The sequence below is a fragment of the Formica exsecta genome, unplaced genomic scaffold (assembly GCF_003651465.1).
Source record: "Formica exsecta isolate Colony F162 unplaced genomic scaffold, ASM365146v1 scaffold26, whole genome shotgun sequence".
NCBI classification, from domain to species: domain Eukaryota; kingdom Metazoa; phylum Arthropoda; class Insecta; order Hymenoptera; family Formicidae; genus Formica; species Formica exsecta.
In genome coordinates, this window is record NW_021849866.1 from 3,438,466 (window position 1) to 3,457,091 (window position 18,626).

The 18,626-nt window shown below is 34.6% G+C and overlaps 2 protein-coding genes across 4 annotated transcripts in view; one reads left to right on the forward strand and one right to left on the reverse strand.

Annotated features, from left to right (window-relative positions):
• The window catches only part of LOC115236730 (leucine-rich repeats and immunoglobulin-like domains protein 2), a 99,946-nt gene extending 82,786 nt beyond the window's left edge, over window positions 1-17,160 (reverse strand). For 2 of the 3 annotated variants that reach the window (XM_029809375.1, XM_029809372.1), the window contains exon 1: window positions 16,550-17,160. The gene's annotated coding sequence lies outside the window, so the exon portion shown is untranslated. The remainder of the gene's footprint in view (window positions 1-16,549) is intronic. The other variant, XM_029809373.1, reaches the window with a different exon arrangement.
• Window positions 1-18,626, forward strand: part of LOC115236729 (pre-piRNA 3'-exonuclease trimmer-like) — a 135,218-nt gene that overhangs the window by 61,133 nt on the left and 55,459 nt on the right. The gene's annotated exons all lie outside the window — the stretch shown is intronic.

Below are 18,626 nucleotides of genomic sequence, written 5' to 3' on the forward strand. Positions count from 1 at the left end.
TTTCGGGAAATAATATTTTGTATATCTGAGATTAAATTGTACTCTTTTTTTCGAGATTTTGATTATCTACCATTTTATGCAAGTAAATAGCAAAGTGAATCTTTTGTTGTTTATTTTTTTATTTCCCATATCAGATATTAAAATGTCAAGTTGTCCTTTGTCTGTCAAGAGTGTTATTTGCCCAACTGCGTTGATATATTTCTCAACATCGGCAATTTTAGAAAAGACAACATCAAGAATAGCGACACTTATTCCCGCTGGGGAATCTTTCATTCTCCAGGAAACTTTCCAGCATCGATCGGTGTGTTTATGCAAAATTGTTTTTGCTATATCTTCCTATCTCCAGCGTCGCGTTTCGCGAACATTGTATCAGATGATTACGATTTTAAATCAAATTTTACGTTAAACTATAAATATGATTATTATGACATGACTAGATAAAACTCATGCGAGATAATGAAGAATAACAACCTGTCTCGTGACATTCTGAATGTAACAGTTACAAATATTTTTACCAAGCAGCGTATAAAACGGGGACACTGTGCGTGGTTCTTGTAATTTACTGAATACACATATGCGGAAGAGAGCGATATCATATTCACGTAATGCGAATCATTATTGTGCAACGCAAGCTTTTTCCCATAGCGGATGGAATTAGTAAAAAAGAGTTTATCTGATATTTTTTTGTTAGAACGACGTTATTTATATAATCGTGACATGACAGTTTGCGTCGCGACGTTATCGCATAAATGACACAATTCTTACTTCCGTAGGTGTTTTTGCGAACCGATTGAAACGAGCAGGTAGCCGTCGTCCGAATAAAGAATTTTTCGTCGCAGCATAAATCCGTGTGAAAAGGATAAGACAGGGTGATTGATCCTATTCGAGCGTCTCCATTGCCGGCGAGATATCCTCGCGAAGGAGCGAAATCGCTTGCGATACCAGCATGTCTGCATTCGTCTGCTGCATCTTATTTCACTTACATGCATCGATCCCAATCTTATTTGAAAGAGGCATTCGACGCGAAAATAGCGTAAAGGACCTATTGGTTTTCGACGATGCAGCGAAACCCTCGTCCCGTTTGACGAACAGCGAAATAGGAAAATTAAATGTTTGTTTTATACATTGCAGGGGGAGGGGGGAGAAGAATGACATGGCATCCATCCGATAGATAAACGGAAAACGCAAAACATTCGATGCTATTGTTGTTCTGTAAACGCTAATCTTCCGATGAAAATATTACGACGAAAAATTGTTTCGACATCGTGCGCAAAAATTAGCGATATTACCGAGATCGTTGCTATTGTTGTTGTGTTCTGTAAACGCGAATCTTCCGATGAAAATATTACGACGAAAAATTGTTTCGACATCGTGCGCAAAAATTAGCGATATTACCGAGAAATACACGCGAAATTCACAACGGTAATTTTACTTTGTCTCCGGCGTAACGCCTTTGGTACCCGATTAAAATTTTATTGGGTTTAAGATATACATTTCGTGTGTAAATGTAAAATTCGAACAAATGTTTCTTTGCGATTTCGCATTCATTTCTTTTTTGTGTGCTTGCAAACGCGTATTTAGCAATATAATACATAAAATTCTTCAAACAAAAATTAATATTTTTTGCCATGATCATAATAGCACAACTAATTTGAAAAACGCGAAATTTTCAATTGCTTTAAAACTTACAGTGCATCAATATTATTTCAATTATAAGATTTCGTGTTTTATAGCGATAATGGTTTAAATAGAATCAAAACAAACAATTTTTACCACTTCGATTCCGACTATATCCTCTATTGTACAGTTTTACGCGGGTAATATTGCTCGACTTTCATTGACTAATATTTACGCGTTTATATTATTGTATGCTTCGTAGACGTCATATTATCGCATCCAAAGTTTTGATTAGAATCAAAACATTGGCTTGAGATATACTAATTATGCTGGAAACTGTTCTCGGAATGACTTGCAATAGTGCGAAGATTTTTCCACGGTTTTCTCACTGATATGTTATCTTGACATTTGCGATTCTGTTTTATTTAGAAAAGGGCTTTTAGGGTCAACACTGACTCAATCTTCGTTTTATGCGAATATCGCTCGTCGCTCTATATGTACACTGTACAGGTCGGTTCTATTAATACTACCGTGTCGAGGTTTATTTGCGAAGAAAACAATTCTCTCTTTCTCTTCAAAGAAAAAGGGACGCTCGCATGTAATACCGAATAATTCTCAAAATAATTCCCAGAATAATGCTCATAAATGATCTCTTGGATGAATGGGATACTATATTCGATTAATGCTGTTGATGTAAAGTATCCATTTAGATCCTCGTAGCGTGTTACGAATCAGCACTATACCAGTATCTGAAGTACACACTATTGATCTGTCCTGAATGCATTTGGAGCGTCAGCGATGAGATGTATCGTAATTAATTGCTCTTAGTAATCTGGATAATTGCGTTGGTCTGTCGAAGCAAGACGTACACCGTAACGCTAATAACTAAAGGGAATTGATAACTGGAGGCAATAAATTCGCTATGTATTAATCTTCTTTATTTCGCTAGAGAGAGCGGGAGAGACGCGATATTGATTAATATTATCTCACGAGAATTGTTAACTTTATTAAACGTAGAAGATATTAATGTACATTTCTCACACGCGTGTGTTTACGTTGTTTGCGACTGGACAATTGCGCTTTACACTCGCGAAACTCCATTCAACTTGGACAAAGAACGTTTCCGTTTCGATGCATTAAACACCAGGGAGGATCATGAAAATTTCCGGGTAGCTTGTACGTCAAACCTTAAGGACGGAACCTTAAGTGCTACGTAGTTAATCGTTGTCACGAGAACGAGCCAGTGTACACCGTGCGAGGACTCGCGATTGCAATTCGTAACTACGTTTGTCGTTTAGCCACTTCCCGACTGCATCACTTGACGGTACAACTTTGCGAACTGGTTGAACGTCTGCGGAAACGGACTAGAGCGAGAAAGTAATTCCGCTTTCTGACTTCCGTGCTCAATTCGCCGAGTTATCAACTCCAAAGTTTCGGGCGATATATCGAATTTGAGTTTTGTTTTGTGGCAATTGCTCCGTCCAAGTCTTGTTACCCAGGTTCAATTTTCTCCGCTTTAATTGTTGTAAAATGTAGATTGAAAGAGCAAAGCGATACATTTACGTGCTGAGAAAATTATCTTGAATAAACTGAAAATCAAGTATATCAAGAAACATTATAATTATAAATATAAACATAATATTTTGTAATACATAATTGAATTATATATCATATGAAAAGTATTTAAAAATGTTTGAATATATATACAAAAAATATGTATTTGACATATGTATTTGTATGCTTTACATTTTTTATTTCCTCAAAATATCAATCGAGATTTAAATATTCCAAGATTCCAATTTCAACGGTTTTCTTTCGCGATCGATATTATTACAGACATTAATTTTTTTCTCTTGAGAACGGCAAGAAAGAAGAAGAGATATCACGGCAGAATACGTAATCAATGATTTATCATGAAAATAGCTCGTTTGCGTGTGCTCATTCATTATAACGTAAGAATTTCCAACTATTTGAAAAAGAAGTCTTTTGAAAATTTCTGTTGATAAATGAGAACGCAACAAGCAAAATTTAATAACCATTAAATAGCATACTTATTCATGTAGATTGGCGAATGAAAACATTTGCTATAATGTACATCTCGAATTATCTTTGGCAACAATTTTTTTGGCATTCGCAACTGAAGTTTGGATTGAATTTACTTGCTAGTAACTTTGTTGAAACTTGGTAACGTCTCTTAAGTGAGAATAATTTCGAATTCCGTCTTTCAGACTAAAGCTTGCTTACTATACTGAACTTGCGCGTATTACATATACTCAATAAGTTTGTTTCTAACGAGGTCGCTTTAGCGGTATAATTATGTTTACAAAGAAGTATTTAGTCATTATGTTATAATTATGCTTTCCTACACATTCTCTGGACCATTTAATGTGAAATATTAACGTAATATTACTGTATACTACTGTAATATTATTGTATTTTATTACATTATATTTTCTGGATTATCTCAAAAAAGAGACGAATTGTATATTTTTCATAATTCTTACAATTATGACTTAATGATCTCGCTATCTAAAACAATATTATACGTCAAATTGGCAATATTACATGAAGTTTATACATTAATTATATAATTAATGTACATATGTGTGTCAGCTTGTCTAAAACCACATTTAGAATAATCTCATGTTAGTAATTAATTTCAAATATCGACGAACATATATATAACGATTGCATTATTTATTATTATTGGTCTTAATCGGTTTACGATATTACAGAAATAATTTTTAGTTACAATTATCACTTTTAATGCATTTTTTACGTAAAAGAATCTTGTTTTATTTCTATATGCTGCTTAAACAATTATACTTTTTTACACATAATTATTATTTTTATTAAAATAAATATTTGCTTTAATTTGACACAGGTTTAGAAAATTCGGAAAGAAAGAAAGAAACGTATTCGTAAACGTATTTTTAAATTTATAAGCTCTCAAAATTATGATAGACATTTTTGAAAGATAGGAGAGGTAAACAATATTGACCTGAACCTTGATAAGCTGAAGCGTTTATAGTCGATAAGGGACAAACGCGTACACGAAAATTGGGGCGAACCAAAATTGTTCTGTCAAACACTGGAGAGTCAAGCACCGTTCCACGCTAAAGCAGAAATAGAATTTTTTGTTACGTTCCACGATTATCATTTTACCCTCCATTTTCTTTCAAGAATAAAGTTAGCTCCTTGCTATACTAATTGCAAGTTCAAGTGGACTTCTTCTATAAACTCACGCATTTTATGTATTATATACAGTCATTTGTACTCTCAATATATATTTTCATCTTTTTTTATTGATACGGATTCTCTGTATATTTTACTTACAATGTGATATCGAAAATTTGTTTCCAAAAAATTTAAAGCTTAATCGGAAAATTTATTTTAATACATTGCAACGTGTATTAGCAGTATTAAAAAACAGATTTAAAAGCTTGAAAATGTATTCTCTAAAAAAGCATATTACGTGTGTAAATAACACGATGTAGATACAACTCTATTAACAGTTAATGGAGTTACAAACTGCTTCCAACTTATTCTGTAACATAAGTATAGAAGTTTGTTCTCTAAAATAAAATTTTTGTTCATTTGCCCCATTTTCTAATCACCATCTCAATTAGTCCGTTCAAAACTTTAATTATCGAGAATGTGAGTATTCCGTCGTATGTCGCAAATAGCAGCGTAGACTGAAGAGAAACGCGGCAAAATATATGTCGTAATAATTTATATAAAATTGTACAGAGACTACCGTTTCTACTACCTGTGTAATTTTAAAGTTTTACAACTACAATATGTTATTTCCATAAGATGATAAATTTTTCAAATTTTAGTTAACTTGTAAGTGGGATGTATCTACTTTTGTCTTCGCGTCCAACTCGGATCTTCAACAACACGTTTGTTACACGTTATCGTAGTATGACTTTGCATTGTTATACAAGCTTTTGTACCAATGGTGAAGTTATGTGACACTTTTACCAAACGTTATGGAAGGCAAGTGATTTTTCTCTTCCATAAGAACATAAATAATATCTTTCATTTTTCATAACAAAATTCTTTTAAAAATTACATACATTGCAGTCAGTATTTTGACATATATTCGATAAAAGTCTATTGCGCGTTGACACTTTTTATTGATATGAAATAAATAATAGAGAGACGAATAATATTCAGAATGGGACAACCATTTGACGGAATAAAGTTTAGAGTAAATATATAAGACAAATATATATAATGTTTTTTATCTAGATGGATCAAAAGAGTAAATTTTTCACCATTTTAAATACTTTACAAATAATCGATCAGCTACATTCATTCTGACTCTTGTTCGTAGCACGTTCATTATTATTTTATGATCAAGTTCGCATTTTCGCGGCTTATATGTACAAGCTATATATGCACAACATTGCTTCCTGCATAATTTATTTAAAGTCTGTTGCACACACTCCACATATGCTGCGGAAGCTGCGGCGAATGCGTGATGAATTAGATAGCCGATATTGCTTAGATTTGACTTTATATTTACGCTAGCAGAGATTATTATACATCTGTGTAATAAAATTATAACCGAGATAACAGTGCGGTATTATTATATTCAAGGATATGGATACGCTGCGAATGCCCACGGGATATCGTCGGAAGTATTTGAATCAGAAATGTTTCTAGAATATGCCAGATTATGTTACTTCACTGTTGTAAGACTATACGCTATAATATCTCGGAATTTCTTCATGTTCGTATAAAAAAAAAATAGAAATGGCAAATTTATTGTATTAAAATGAGAAAAAATGTAGAGAAATCGGAAGACTGCTTTAATAGGAATAATATTATAATATATTATCTGTTATTATAATATATGTAACTTAATAAATATCTTATTTTCTAATAATGTAAGAAGATAATATTAATATCTGCAGTTTATAGTACTTTTTTGTACATAAAAAATATTAAGTCCTAATGTCAATTTATGGCATTTAAATATGTCGTATTATAAAAGTTTTAGAATATCTTTAGAAGTTTTGATGAAGTGTTGGCATTTAATAGCGATTAATATTTGTGATGAAAGTTTTATCGTCTCATTTAAATTTGTGCCGTTTTACCAATTTTCCAGCTGCATTATATCAATTCAACGATTACATTATCCTAGCGACTGCATTAGCCCAGAAAGAAAAGATCTCGATTCTGGCGGATTCCGCGCGGCGCGTTCCTCCCATGAATTATGATCGGAGCAAATGAGATTCACGCGCGATAAATGCAAAGTGCCAATATCCCGCGGAGCTCGAGGGAAGTTACGTATATGGCGCGATAACGAAGTTACGTCTTGTTAAGATGCTACAGTGTTGGCGGCGCGATTGATGTGTTCTTAACGAAAACGAGCGGAAAGCAAGTTTTTAAGGAAAGTTTAAATAAGTTGAAAAGTTGATGTGCGTAGACAAAGTTACGCTGGATTGAAGAAAACACAGTATTATACGCGTACAGTATTAACCGCAGCTTCCATCCCATCCCTAAACGAGAGAGGCCTGATTAAATTATTAAATGGATCACATATATAACACTACTTGGCCGACACAAAGCACAGAGATACGCAATTCTTTCAGTGTATTTATATGCCTGCCGAGTATTTTAAGCATCTCAGGGAAATCGCTCTTACAAAGATGCTCAGTGAAGTTTTTTAAACGTTATACATATAAAATATGCCCGTCAGCAATCAATATCCGATATTATTACAGCAAAGGTTGCATTGCTATCGTTGTCAAGTGTGAAAAGGTTAAAGGAGCACTTGATAACGTGTTGTGCTTTGCAGAAAAGTTTCTAGCTGATTGTGGGATAGAAAAAAGAATTTATTTAATTTGTTTCTTTTAGCGAAATTAGCGTTACATGACAATGCACTTTATCCTTGCAATGTAAGCGATAACATAATATAGAGAATATAAGAAATGCATCTTTCTCTGTACATGCCAATTTGATTCTTTTAAACGCAGTCCAAAATTAACATTTCGTGGCAACACAATATTCAATTTTGAAGGATAGCAAATTAAAAATACAATTTTTTGAATTTGACGAGTCTTTAACATAGAGGATATTTTTGAAATTAAAACATACTAATGAGATAATCTCATAAAAAATGTCACTTTGAGATTATTCTCAAAGTTTAAAAGTTTTCATATATAAATGAGAGAATATACATCTTTCTCATTTGAATGAAAGAGAAAAGACAAATTTTTCAAGAACCACTAATTTATATGAAAAAAAATATCATCTAAATCAATCATTTCGCGACACTAGGATTCATAAATCTAAGGAATATGACATTCTAATATATATAAAAGCAATTAATCTATTATATGATTTATTGTACGTAAATAAGAATATACATAATTTGGAAATCAATCTATATGAAACGAAGCATTATTATTCTCAATTATCGTGTTAAAATTTTTGCAGAAGTTATCAGGATATATTTAAATTACATATAAATGATTACACAAGAGAAATCTTTGTGCGTGTCGTCAACTTAGGTAGGTTTGAATTCGAACAAGGAAAGTATTTTAGATTAATTAAATCTATATATCACTATGCAATATCGCTACTTTATAGCGTTCATCTGTCCTTTGCTTAGGGTCAAACAAAAACGTCTAATCTATTTCTTCTATTAGTGTGGCGTATTCCACGTTAATGAATGCCATCTATTTGAAACACAGGAGCCGAGGGTAAAGATCTAACACGACGCCATTAGCCAGCTCTTTAGCTTTTTCCGACTCATATTCACGATCCCGTTCACGAACGTCAGTGACGCGGTTAGCAAGATAGCTTTTTCTTTAATATCGGTAAATAATTCATACGTGCAGACGTTGCCGTTTCACGAAACTTTATCATCTTTCTGTCTATCAACGTGCTGTGGAAGCATGATACGCAAGGGAAAAGCATTATCATCCCTTCCCTCGTCTAAATTATGCGGACTTGTCCTACGAAGTACGTTCGCGGTAAATGCAATTTTCTATGGTCGACAATGTTGTAATTCATACAGACACGCATAGTAACGTGCAAAGTCTTCCAAATATAAAGAGGAAAAAAGATATCTAACGTAAACTTATTAAATTGCGCGTGCAACGATAAATATATAATTATCTTATGTAACAGTATATAGACTAATTCTTTATTTAATGCAATTAATTATATATATTTATTACATAGTTTAACAGCATAATCTTGATATCACATTTAGTAACAACTTAATGACTACATGTCTCTATGTGTTATCTGCTATCACATCTTGCTTTTGTTTATCTATAAACTGTATAACAGATACAAGAGTTGTGTAAATTTATCTAATTATAATTCATTTGTATAGCTTATAACTAGTCTAATCTTAATCTACACACGTAGCTAGCTGCTTACATTAATCCAGCTTTGACATGTTTGCTAGGACTCATGTAAATTCCCCGTAGCATAGTTGCTTATACGTGCATATATTATCTCACTCCTCAACGGGCATTGCCCCAAGGTATTATAAAATCTCTCTTTCTCTCTCTCTCTCTCTCCTCCCCCTCTCTCTCCCCCTCTCTCTCCCCTTCCCTCTTCCCTTTTATTCTTTCTCTGTCTCTCTCTTTCCTTGTCATATTTTTCTCAGTCATATTACGCGCAATCACGCACATTAGAGATGTCATGCTAGAGTTACAAGTTTTTGAATACCTTCTGTTTAATGACTCTGTACAGCGAAAATTTTGAGGCAGCGGTAAGAAATAGTCGCGTCGTAAACTTTTAACATTTCTCGCCGGCACTATTTTAAACTTCACTAAAATATCGATCCATGAGATTTATTCGTAAGGAGGACGATAAAAATCGAGCAAAGTGAGATTATACTATATCATTGCGACTACGCGACAAGCAATATCGAAAATAAGAAACAGGATAAAATAATTCGAATTATTGCTCGCATAATATAACGAATTTCTGTCAAATACTTACAGGTTCTTTGGAATTATGAAGATGCAGGGATATAATGTATGCAGAAGATACCAGAATTATATAAAAGCGTAGAAAAATTCGCGTAAAAAGAGACTGTCTCCAAGCTTTTTTAAGCTTCTAAAAATTCTAATAAAAACAAGCTAATACATAAGGCAACTATAATTATGTGCGGTCAGCTATATGCCGGCTTTTACTACTGAAATTTTTAGCAGCACTCCGGGAAGTAACTTGGATAGGAAAAATTTCCACGATACACATTAACTTTATGTATTCGGCTGGATGTATATATGCTTCTGTAATAAATAAATGTTCTCAAATAGTAAGTGGGTTAATCGTGGGAAATTTTACGGCCCAATCACTCTGCTTTGATTTCATTATACCTGTATTTTTTAGTTACGTGATAAAGCCAATCGTTCATTTCTTGCATTTTTTAAATGCTGATATTAATACGGCAAGAGATTGAGAATTAAATGCGCTAATGGATCGTGCAATTTTCGTAATCTTTTTTGCGAGCACGATGAAGAGGTATACATAGTAGAAAGCATCTATATATATAACAGAAATGTTAAAGGCACATAGTGCCAAAAAAAGACAGTTTGAACATCTTTTATAAAGATAATGGCGAAAGTTTACTTTACTCAAGTTTTTTTTAAAAGTTTGACATATTTTAAGAACATTCTTTGAAAATGAGCGATTACATATTTCTCTATGCTATGTGAACTGCTGCACGTATTACTTTTTTCTTACTGAAATTTTAAAGTGTATAACAAGTTTTAAAACTAGAAAGAAAAATTTTTGCGCGTATGCATATTTGTACAAATCTTTTTTGTTATTTTAATACAAGCAATAAATCTCGGAATTATTTAGTAATGTCCAAACGCAATCTGCACAATCCGTTGTGTACATTACCTGCAAGTGGCATAATAAATATTTATATATAAGCATACATATTTAATTTATTTTTGCGTTGATCTCTGCTTGTGCCTGATTTATAATATATCTCTTGCAAATATGGGCTGCAAGTCTCAAATAATGCATATTGAGTGTTACATTATTATATTTATATGACGGCGAATCGAGTTAAGAATGTTAAAAGGAGAATATCAACTGTTACTCGCGAAAAACCGAAGATTAATTTCGCTGTTGACGACACAGTGTAATGGAGTCAACGCAGGGCGCATGACGAAAAGGGAGAAAATAAAAAAACGAGATCAGCATATCGGGTAGTGGAGTCGAGCTCCCGGATTAACGAGCGTCGTCGTTGCCTTTGCGGATGTAAAGATAATACGCGCTGATCAAAGCTCCTCTCTGCTGTGCGCGCAGTTGACAGACATGAGATCGATCCGCATGTTTTTAATCAAGCGGCACGAAAAACATACCCGAGCGACGACGATGTTCTACTTCTCGCGTCGCGTATCGCGTGAATCACTTATTACTTTAGATCCCTCTTGGGTCACGTTAAACGCGTTAAAGTTAGGCTTGGTACTTTCCCAGAGACATGACGCTTGCTGTGCTTCGCGCGCGACTGAAAGTTAGTTAAATATCTCGGTAGGGAAATCGCACGAGTCGTGAAAAACTTGCCGATACGTAACCGGAACACAGTTTTATCGCGTTTTCAGCGCAGCGAACTCGCGTGCAAGGGTCTTATAACTCTTGCATCCCCCTTATGACACAACCGTGAAACCATGTCTTATAGGATGAATCCTAATTGACTCTGAGAAAGTTTCCTCGAACTTAATATCCCCAACCCTAATATCTTCAAGTTAACGTTTCCTTCCAAACAGTTCTTTCATATTCTTTGACGTCAGGCGAGACAAGTGCTTGGAGTATTTAATACAATTGTAATTTAATTTCCGTCTTTAATAATCAGTTATATAATAATCAGTTTATGTTTTGAGATAAATTCATCACTTAACATTCTTCTCAGAAAGTCCATAATATAATTGTACAATGAAAGGCTGTTTGAATATATTTTACTCATGTTTCTTTCCATTTTATCACTTGATAAAATCCGATTTTTTTCTCTCGATGTTGAAATCGAGTCCACTTTATATGAAACGCTTTTTAATGCCGAAACAGGTGTTGAGAAAACGTCATGCTGTTTTAAAGCACAAAGTGGAGGAAATACGTTGCGCTCGCTAAGACTGTGCCCGAGTAAAACAGTACGAGTTGTGTGTTCACAAACAACGCGAACACCTCTTTGTGCAATGGTTGGGAAAGTAAATAAATAGTGTGCAATGCATTTTCACTACAGCAAAAATGCATGGAAGCCTGGCGTTGTTGCAGTCTTGGCTTGCGGCCTTCGTGAATTTTTACGCAAAAAAGGAAAAATGCATGCAACGGACATACGATGCGATTCTTAATAAAGATTATATACATTGAATGATACCATCCAACAGGATTCATGCCAAATGCAATGCAAATCCAATTTCAGGTATGCCATAAAGTATAATAAATACAAATGATAAGACGAGTTTTCTCCGGAAATATTTCTGCATTTATATGCAGAAAATCGCAGAGACATTATATCTTGGCAACCATATATTCTACTAAAAAAATTTAAAGCCTGTTTTTTTCTTAATAAAAAGAAACATAATAAATCATTTTTCCCTTAATATAAAAATTTTAAACTTGAACAATTTAATGTAAAATTGTAAATGTGCAAGGTGTTGAAACTTTTAGTACAAATTTTTTGCATTTAACACTGTATACTAATAATATGCAAACTAGGGCAGAACTCGAAATATAAAGACGAAATATTTCACACATATGCTTTCATAAATGTAAAGGTGTAAAAGAAACGTTATGCACACGTATTTAAATGTGGAAATAAAATGAGAAGGTATAGTAAATGAAAATGGATGTATATCTGAGATGAATGCGTGCATGTTCTTTGTACCTGTTTGGAATGAAATGAATGTGGTACTGCTAGGAAGCGCATTTTTCCGGTCTTGCAAGAACAACATAATCAAGTTTCAGCGTATCCCAATTTAAGCGGTCACCCTTGCTTATCTTAATAACGCGAGTAAGCACCGTATAAAGGTCATTTGCATATCAGAAAGAACGTAGACGAAGGAAGAAGGAAGAAATATAAAAGTATGAGTAATGTTTGCGATGCGCCACCTCGTTTTGCGTTCCCGACGTGCAATTTACGAGCGATCGGGGATAAAGCATATCATTTTTCTTTATTATTATTATTCTCAGTGTTAAATTTCTGGTAGAAGAGATGCACATTTCGAGGTGAGTCGACCCAAAATCTTGGCGCGAAAGAGGAATGCAAAGAGGCCGAATCGCGCGGCACACGATTACGTGCATTATGATATGGCATGAGTGGCGATAACATCGGCCGATAACACGCGATATTATCCCGAGCCGCGTAATACGTACGTACGCATTAGGCAGATATATATATCTTTACGGTGAGCGAAATCTAGGATCTTGCGATTACAAGTCGTAGTTGCACGTAGCGACATAACGAGGGGGATAAATCGACTCGCTTGTCGTAACCCCGTCTATTTCGCTGACATTTCGCTGCGAAAGCAATACGATTCTATAGCAGATGTCCCTGAACGTGCCGACATTGTTGGAATATTTTACGGAATTATTTGAATAAAAATGATAAAATGAGATATTACAAGGAGAGAATCGAAAACGTAGAATATTCGAATAAAATATGATATGATAAAATAAAGTGTGGAAATGATAAAAAAAAAAGAGGAAAATGGTGTACGAGTCGATAGAATAAAATTTTTAATTTACATTGTCCCTTCAATCTCTTTTAACATTTTATTTTATAATTATCATTTATTTATTCTGCAATAGCAATACCGTTATATAATTAGCCAATGTTTCTAATATTTTTATTTGCATTTCTTCTACATTGCTAGATATTATATTATATATTTATTATTCAAAAGAGGGAAAGTATTTCCTCGGAAATTTATCAAAAAAGAATTTAAGAGAAAAAAAATATTTTCTTTGATATTCTTCTCTCTTAATTAAATCTTACATATGCAAAAGTATTCATGTATTGGGAATATTTCGATTAATTTACGTCATTTCTTTTTCAAATCTGTAACGTAATATTTATTTAACATATTTTTCATTCAATATTGATCGTTAAAATATAGAAACTTATTCAAAATTGAAATTTTTGGAATTAAAAAGAACAATTTGTGTGTGATATGCTTTTCATATAATTTTTTTTATTATACGCAAATTAATATTGATATTTAATAAAAAAAAATTGATTGTTTAACGTTGAAATAATCGGGTTACGTAGATTATTTTTCTGTTTATTGATTTTCTGCAAGCTTAATTAACGCTGCTGCCGGCGCTGAAAGCATCATCGAGAAGCACATTAATCTTTAACCTTCCGTTAACATGCAAGGCAATTTTACTGCGATTCGTGAATAGCCCTTTGAATTAATTAACGAAAGGATTCCAGTGCAGTGCATGATGATGGAACAGACGCGTACTATTAAGGAAATGCGCACGGAAGGCGCGTGAAGGAAATTACTTTGTTAAGAGAGAAGGGAAGAGGGAAGAGAACAACAGAGCCGTATTGTATCATTCCCCTGGGATTACGTAAACAAGCATGAGCCAACACGCGTACTCGAATTGGACACACCCATCTTACTCTATGGCGTTTTAGCCGAAATTTCGGACTCCGCATGTATCACGTACGTATGTATGCGCGAGCAAATAAGGTACCCGCAGAGAGCGCTGCCAAATTTACGGTTCTGTAATTTCGAATATCTACATATCCGCAAATGTGCACTGTAGTCATGCGAGAGGCATTGAAAACCAGCTGCACCGATGCCAGGAAGAAATGTTATCCAATCGTGAAAAATTAATCATTGATCCGTGTATGCCAAAGATTTTAGACATATTTTCAAACAAGTTTCGTCGGCACAAAGTTTCTTAATTTACGACACAAATCTAATTCACGCTTGACAAGCTATCGAGGTATAATTAAAGTTTTGTCTCTTCCTTATTTTCCGTTGTAATATTTACACTGGTGGAAGACACGCAAAGAGGAAACAAAACTTTGATTCCAACTTTATTTGTTTCCAAGTTTATGTCTCAGATTAGATGTACATCGCAAGTTACCAACTTTGCAATACGAAATCACATACACATACACACACACACACACACACGGTGTCCTGAAACTTCAATGTTCGACCTCGTGCACATATGTCATTCGGATTGCTCGATGAAGCCCTTTATCCAATATAGTAGGGCGAGAGACGTTCAGCGTAAAATCGTTTCCATTGTCGCAAAATGGAACTCGGTCTGTATAATGAACGAGCTGACATCGCGCTATCATTATCGACACGTTGTCTGCCGCGAAACGATGAGAATTCGGAACAATAGGGGACGGCTAAGTCCCATGACCCGAACAAAACCGGTGCCACTTGTTACGCGCAATGCGATAGAAATTGTTTTCTCGACGCCGCCGTCGTAGGTTCACACGACTATCGCGCCACGATCGATATTGCACGCTTATTCTCGTGCAATTGTCCGAAGATAGGTCGAAAAATCTAAAAGGAAGTTCCTGTCATGGTAATTGATGAACAATCGTTCGATCCCGGCATCGCATATTAACTATCCGAGCATCCCTGAAGCATACTCAGGCTATTGGATAGCGATGAGAAATATATATCTTGTTGTGTTAATCTAAGCTTTTCTAAATTTGCCTTAACACAATAAGTAAATAATTGTAACTATATAAAAGGTTAAAAAAAATTCTTTAAAAAAGCAACATTTTTTCTAAGATATAGAAAATTTTAAACATTCGATAGAATAATTATTTTTATATGATTATATGATTATATTGCGCGTTTTCTGCCACTACGGAATGCAAAATATGCAAAAGGACAAGTGGTAGGACACGATCGATGCGCATGGCGCAACAGTGATTTGAAAAATATATGGGGACATCAAGCTCAAAAGGAAAAAGGAAACTTGTTATGATCTTTGAGGATTAATATATCGTGCACTAGGAATGATATATTTATAAGAAATTGACTTTTGAGAAACAATCAATTTTGGTTAACAAATTAGGTTACTGCATTTTCATCTTTTTATCTAATTTCTTTACTAGGTTTTATCGAAAAAAATATTACTGGATAATATATATAGTAAAACTTAGAAAAATATATTTATATTTTACGTTATATATATTTTTTATGTACTAAATTTTAAAAAAATTGTAAATTTTAATTCGATATACATACGATAAGTTTTGCTCCATTAATGAAGAAAATATATTTATATAAAGAATCTCTACGTTTATTTTACAAGACTATTACACATGCATAGTAATTTTAAATAACAAGCAAGAATATATAATTCAATCGCGATTTGAAGGTACTAACTAATTCATACTTCGCCTGTTGCAAGAAAACTGATTGCAACCCGTAAACAAGTTTTTTTCGCCGTTGTTTCCAATTGTCATTGTTAAATCCACGTAACGCCCGGACACCATTTTGCATCATGGTGCGAGATTTCAATAATTGTAACTACGCATGGAAACCTCATCGATGCTACGACAAGATATTCTTGATGTCGCAACAGAGATTTTATCATACACAAATGTCATATTTTAAACGTTGCGACTTATCTCACAAATGTAAATTATTAGTGCACCAAGGAATACAAAATTGAATGGATTTTTCGATATCGATCGTATATACATCGAGCGACTTCGCGAAACACGATTATTTTAATTTCAAGAGTTTACATTCGGGTGAAAATATACACAAGAAGAGAATGACAATTAACATCTAAACCAGCAATCTCTCGTTATGTTAATTAACTTTATGCAGAGAGATTATAGTATTTCAATTTTTAATAATAGAGAAATTGTACATCGTCACCAACAATCGTTTAATTGGATTGTTTAACCGAAAATCTAGTTAGTTCACGCTAGTTTAACAGGTGTCCAACTTACGCGCGTCGTCTCTCCCGTGAACAAGCGGGCACCTTCAAATGGCCAAGCGCGCAAAAGGCAAAAATCTTCCACGGATAAGATTCTTCGGACAAGTTGTAAGCAAAATGATCGTCGAAAAACTTCCGGCGAATTCGAGAAACGTCACCGAATCCACCCGCGTATTTTTCACTTCACTTTTCCCGAGGAATGTGAAGGTGCTCCACTTGTCCACTGGTCTCTCTTGTATCCCAACTTCTTCGAGACTTTCGATGTCGTTCGCGTCCTTCACGTATCGGATTAACGGAACGAAACGATCGAGAGAAAAATCGATCTCACTCGTGCATGATTCATGTACGATACGTGAATTACAATCCGACCGGTTTCACTGATCTCGCGATGACGATGAGAGTCGCACGTAAACGTTGTGGGTGACGATTGTGACGGGTCTCGGACTGACCTGGTTTCCGGAGAGAGGAGCCCCCTTCCTAGCTGACGAACGCGCGGGAACCGAGGCTCATGTCAAAGTCAGTTAAGCGACGAACAGCGACCCGGCGGAGAACCGACTCTTTATCAATGGGACCTCGCGATCCTCTGGGCTTCTGCCGCGCTCTGTGGCGTCGCGCGTACCTCGAGCGACGTTCACACGACGGTGGGAGTATAAGGGGGAGAGGGAGGAAACGACGCCGACGCCAACGTCGCGGCGCACCTGCGCGCCTTGGTGGCAACGCGCGCTTAGCAAAATCCGGGCCCACCTTCAACCGACCGGGATACCCCGAGCTTCTGTCCCCAGCAGCCCTGCTCTGTTCCAACAACCTCGCTCTATCCTCATTGCATCTCAACGTCTTTACGGGCGACGATAAAGTCGACGACTGCCACCTGACGATTCTCTTGGCATCGAGCCAGTATCGATTCGAGCTTGTTGCAAGTTTTGAAGAGGTGTGAAATTCGGGAGGAATATAGCATATGAAATTCGATTAGAGAATAACAGAAAGAATAAATTGCGAGAAGCTTACGAATTGTTTAATTGTTTAAAATATTTTGATATTATACGAATTTATCATTAAGATTGATATAATCGTTCTAACTAATATAAACCGTTCAAATTATGATGGTTGAAATTGTTATTTCCATGACTTGATAAAAGAAAAAGTATTTCTGTCAATGATAAATATAAGGGGAGGAAGAGTAATGATTATGAATAGCGGCATAAAATTGTAAAAAAAGGAGGGTAGAAAAATAACTACACGAAAAATAACTATACAAAAATACCGAATAGAATCGCGAACCTTGCTTTACTCGGAATCTTTTCTATAGATATTGTTCAACCGAAGAGAGAGAGAGAGAAAAAGCTAAGAAAAACTAAAAGAATTTTTTGTTCGAAGCAAGTGGTACGAATGTAACACTCGTGTGACTAATAACTTGAGGCAGAGCATTCAGCTCTGCTAATATCGCTATTGAGGCTACTTTTCCAATTAACGTATCTCGTAGATAGAGCTGCACGCACTGGTGTAAAATGGTTTAACAATGTATTGTTTACCCAGTTGATATTCAACGACGTTGTAGTACCTGAGTTTGCTCTTTGCTTTAATATCGCGGTGAACGTAGCGTTGAATATATATGATCCTCTAACATTAACTTCGTGATCATAAAACGCACAAAATTGTAATTTCGCGGAAAGAGAAGCTTTTATGTAATCGTAAAATCATTCGCGGAACCAGTAAAAGATTCGATCTTTTCAAAATGACATTTTGCGAAATGAAAAAAAAATGATAATTGAATGTACGAGATATGTCTCTTTTTGTCTTATTTTATTTTAATGTTTAATGTGTTACTAAATATCTGAATATAAAAGCTCGCGTAATTGCTCGCGTAATTGCACATATCATACTATAAATATATTTTAATGAATAATGTAATATTTATTAAACATGTTTGAATATTAAACATGTCGAAAAAATTGACAAAATTTAAATGTCTAATTAATTAATACTTAGCTTTGTGAATTAATGCTGTTGCATCAAAAGTAGCTATTAGATGTCTAGGATCTCAATCTAGACACTAGTTTTAGTTAGATATAATTTTTATGAATTGAAATCGA